The sequence below is a fragment of the Arachis ipaensis genome, chromosome B02 (genome assembly GCF_000816755.2).
Source record: "Arachis ipaensis cultivar K30076 chromosome B02, Araip1.1, whole genome shotgun sequence".
Classification (NCBI taxonomy): Eukaryota; Viridiplantae; Streptophyta; class Magnoliopsida; order Fabales; family Fabaceae; genus Arachis; species Arachis ipaensis.
In genome coordinates, this window is record NC_029786.2 from 9,695,338 (window position 1) to 9,700,921 (window position 5,584).

Below are 5,584 nucleotides of genomic sequence, written 5' to 3' on the forward strand. Positions count from 1 at the left end.
ATAATAATCTATTGATCATAATAAATTTAATGTTACAAATATTCAAATTTCATATTATTTGAACTACTTATATAAGTCTCTTATCACTATTTCTTCAAATAACATCAAATTTAGCACAAGAAATTTATTTTCGCACAAATAAAGAAGAGTTTCTTTGCTTAGAAATGATTATATTAGAAGAAAAGGTACAAAACAAACATATTTTTTGTATTTTTAAATTGAACATTTACCAATACTATTTTGAATTTGCAATACTTGAGACATTGTCTAATAGAGTGGGTCAAAGAAAAATATTAACAGGTAATTTCACTTTATACTATTTCAATTATCCTTATTAAAAATAACTTATTTAATAAAAAAAATTCTACACATTTTTGTTCTTTTTATTGTAGATGCTATTAGAAAACTGCATGCACATCAAGAGATTAAGAAAAAACAAAACCATACAAATTCAATACACATCTATATAAGAAGAACATACATGCAAAGATGGAACAAATAACACGATAGAAAGTGCATACAACTCAACAATTCATAAAGAACATGCCTTCACAAGAATCTACGAAAGAAAAAGGACGACTAGCGCCACATAAGGAGACTAAATTTATCGACCAAAACAAATGCAAAAATCAAACCACCAAATAAAAATGTCATTTTGTACAATTCTAACATTCAAATCTTTTGTACTACAAATTATTTTAAACAAAACACCTTTTATATTTAACTTTAATTTACACATTTAATTTAATTCTACAAAACATAGCCATTTTTAATATTTATTATATACTATCATTAATTTATTGTCCGCGCATCGCGCGAGTCTCATTCTAGTTAGTATCCAAAAATAGAATAGGATGGAATGAAACTGTTAAGACAATTGAGGTTACTTTAGAAATATGAAAATCTTTAATAAAAATATATATGACACTTCTATTTAATATTAATTTTTTGTTAGCATTTATACGTATATGTTCTAAATATATACTAAGTTATAATTTTTTTTTTTGTTTTCAATCTACTCCTAAACCGAAACAGATTAAAAAAAAACCTCTTTACACTTGAATATTCTTAGAGAGATATATGAGAGAGATATAGTAACTAGATATTGAAGTGAAATTGCTAAAGAAAGATTACGAAAATGGTCATAGAAGAACATCAATATTAATGATATTGATGAGATGCAAGTAAATAATGTAAATCATTTGGAGAGTTTTAATACTTTTGAATATGAAAATGAAAGTGTTCAAGCAACTCCAACTACACAGGTTTTATGTGTCACTCCATCTGTTATTGATATTTCGTCTTTCAAAAATAAAAAACAAAAAATAAGTGATAAAAATTGTTACTGATACTTCGTCTTCCAAAAATAAAAAACGAAAAGCAAGTGATAAAATTTCATTAGAACTTAAAGAAGTTTCTGCAGCAATAAAAAAATTGCACAAACTATTATCACTACAAAGTTTTATATTTGGCAAACTTTTAAACTATTTGAAACAATTCGTAACTTGGATGTATAAAAATAATAATTTTTTTGAAGCTGTTACGGAATTTGTTGAAAATTCTATTTTTATTAATTTTTTTTTGGATGTCCAAAAGACTTGCGCTTAGGATGATTGCGTACCAAGTTAGGTAGTTTCATGTCTAATAGTTTCACAAAGTTTTTGTAATTTTTAAAGTAGACTTTGAGTGATATTTTTGTGTTTTTTATTTTGATAAATAAATACTGATATTGCACGAGTTTATTTTTTTAATTTTGATTTAAAATATTTGTGAGTTGTTAATAAATAATTTAGTTTATTTTTGTGTAAATGCCTTTACTAATTATGGACTCTGATTTCAGTATTCTACGTATCTTATAAAGATGAAAAATAATATCTTTTATTTTTTTTTAAAAGAGATAAACAAAATTTAATTAAAAAATAATTTTTTAATTATTTTATATAATTTAATAAATAAATGAATATATTTATTATGTAAATATAATATTATATTAATAAAGGACGAAGATGTTTATTATAAAATTTTAATCTATTTGATAAATATTTTAAATATTGAAATTTAATTTTAATTTTATATTTTTTTTTTGTGACTGAAATAAACTAAACAAAGAAAAACAAAACAAACAAAACAAGGACCTGTTTAAATAGAGGGACAGTCCCGTTTAAAATTACTCTTAAACTCCTCCCAAGGTGAAAGAAGCTCCACATGTGAAAGTTGTAACTTGATCGCCATCTTTGCCATAGTATCTGCCACCGTGTTTGCATCTCTCATAATCAAACGAAAGTCAACACGCCAATTCCAATGCATGATATCTCTTATTTTGAGTACCAGTGGATCAATAAACCCAAAACCATCTTGAGTAACAAGATTAAATGCTTCCACACAATCCGTCTTACAAATAACATCTCGTTGACCCACATCCCAAGCTAAGAGATATCCTCTCCAAATGGCAAACAATTCTCCTTGAAGAATACTATTACTCTCAATCATTCCCAAACACCCCCTTTGCCAGCTCCCATTACAATCTCTAATAACACAAGCAAAACCAACACTATCACCCGAACCAAAATAACTAGCATCACAATTAATCTTAAAAGTACCAATGGATGGGGGATTCCAAAAACCATTTAGAGTAGAGGGAAGGGACATACGTTGTAATTCAAAAATATTCCTGAACTTATTTTCTGAAGTTAATGCCAGACAAATTACTTTTTTCGGAGGCCAAGTTTCATGAGGATTAAAGATGTCATTATTCCTTACTCTCCATATCCACCAAAGTCCCGAAAAGAACTTGAACGGGTGCTCTCTGCTATGATACAATAACCAGTTCTTCAAATCCAAAGGATGACAAGAAATATCCAACATATGCCATACAAGCTGAGCTTCTGGGTAATCCCGAATACAATGTAAAACTGATTCCTGGCTAGAAAGACATCTTGGACACCTATCCGATGACGACATCCCTCTTCTAAAGCGAAAACTTGCAGTAGGAAGAGCCTCCTTAAGACACAACCAAGCCAAAAACTTATGTTTTTTTGGAACAAGCTGACGCCAAAGCCAAAGCCAATTCTCCTGCTCCTCCCAACCAAATAGCTGCTTACACAACCACAAGTAACCATTGCGTGAGTCATAGACTTTGGCAGCAGACCCACACCAATACCAACCCACTTCCGGACCTGCTTGTTCATCTGGATTGTAAGAAAGAATATTACCTTTCAGATTTTGAGATAAAGGAGAATAAAGAGTATCCAAATGCCACCTACCAAGCGACCAAATATCCTGTATCCGGAGATTCGAATCAGAAATGTGAACATAATCCATCTCATTAGATAACCGTCCTTCTCTCCTCCAGCTAGAAAACCAAAAATTCTGGTTCAAATCTCCAATACACCAAGCAAACCCATCCTTTAACACTTTCCAAGTCTTGCAAAGACACCTCCAAATGGGAGAGTCCTTGTTCTTAGAATAACTAAAACAGTCATATATAGATGATCGGTATTTGGCATCCAACAACTGGACCCATAGCTTGTTTGGCTGCTGGAAAAAAGTCCAAACTAGCTTCCCAAGAAGAGCAATATTTACACAATAAGGATCTCTAATTCCCAAACCTCCATATTTTTTTGGAGTAACCAGTACCTTCCAACTAACAAGATTCAATCATCTTCCATAAACTTGTCCTTTCCAAAGAAAATTCCTCATCATAGACTCCAATTTAGTAATGATTTCTTTGGAAAAAATAGAGACATGCATCTGGTACGTGAGAATAGCGGCTACAACAGAATTAACCAAGCAGAGTCTACCAGCCCGATTGAGTAAATTTTCTTTCCAGCTTGCTAGCCTACTCCGAATCTTATCCAGGACACCATTGAAAGCTGAACGAGTCACCCTAGAATGGCTAAAGGTAACTCCAAGATACCTGCCCAAGTCCTGGACAAATCTGATAGAGGATACCCCAGTAAAAACCTCTTTCCTTGTTACAGAGACATTCTTAGAGCAAAGCGCTTTAGACTTCTCCACATTAATCTTCATCCCAGATGCTTTGCAAAAAGTCTCTAAAACCAACATCACATTTTGCACTTGTCTCTTTGTAGCTTTACAGAATAGAAGCAAGTCATCCGCAAACATTAAGTGGGATATTCTTGGTCCCCCTCTAGAAATAGCAACCGGCTCCCACAAGCCCAAATCAACCTGATGACTAATAAAGCATGCCAATCGCTCCATACACAACACAAAAAGATAGGGTGACATATGGTCTCCTTGTCTAAGACCTCGACTAGGAGTAAAGTCATTCAGACGATTTCTATTCCAAAGAATAGATAAGGAAGAAGCAGTGACACAATTTATAATCAAATTAATTGTAGGAATAGGAAAATCAAAACTCTTAAGGGTATGAGCTAAAAACCTCCAGTCAACTCTATCATAAGTTTTCTCCAGATCAATCTTAAAGGCCAGTGTGCCTTTCTTTGATTTAGTCTTCTTCATAAAGTGGAGAACTTCTTGAGCAATAATGATGTTGTCAGGAGTTCCTCGTCTCGAAATAAATTCTCCTTGAAGCGGGCCAACAATCTCCGCAAGATGAGGACGAAGGCTATTAACAAGGACCTTTGTGATGATCTTGTAAACTACATTGCAGAGACTAATCGGCCTGAAATCTTTCATAGATACCGGTGATTCAACTTTTGGAATAAGAACCAGTAAAGTCTCCAACATTCTCGGATCAGGAGTAACACCGGAGAATGCCTGCTTAACCATCTTCCAAACATCAAGACCAATGATCTCCCAATATTCTTTGAAGAAGAAAGCTTGAAACCCATCAGGACCCGGAGCTTTAAAAGAGTTCATGTGAAAAATAGCTGTTCTGACTTCCTCCATAGTAACTGGTGCCGTAAGATTATTGCAAGCTTCCTCATTCAGAGAAGGAAGAGGCACATCACCAAGGCAACCCAAATCAACATCATCCAAATGACAGAATAAGCTTTTATATTAAGACTCTGCTTCTTGACTCAGAACCTCTGGATCAGTTTCCCACACTCCATCCTTGAGAAAAAGGCCATGAATCTTATTATTTTTCCTTCGCGCAAGAGTTTGAATATGAAATAATCTTGTATTCCTATCCCCGAACTTTACTCACTGCTCTCTGGACTTTTGGAACCATAGGAGCTCTTCTTGCACTAGAGTATTATTATAATCATCAAGTAACTGTTGTTCTTTCTGACGCAAATAAATACTATCCACCACTTCCAAACGCTTTTGTAAATAATTAATCTGCTGCTCTAATTCACATTTCTTAACAAAAATGTTACCAAATACTTTCGAGTTAAACTCTAGTGAATTCTTCTGTACTTTCAAAAGCTTGCCATGAATCCCTCTATTACCAGACCACCATGACTGATTCACAATATCCCTATACCCAGGATGAGTAGCACAAGCAGCAACAAATCGACCCGAAAAGGTCGATTCCCTTTAAGTTGAGGACGACCTTTACAACGCACCAGAATAAACAATAAAATTCAATTCTAAATTGAAATTCAATTTTTAATAAAATTTAATTTAATTTTATATCATTTAAAATATTCAAACAAAC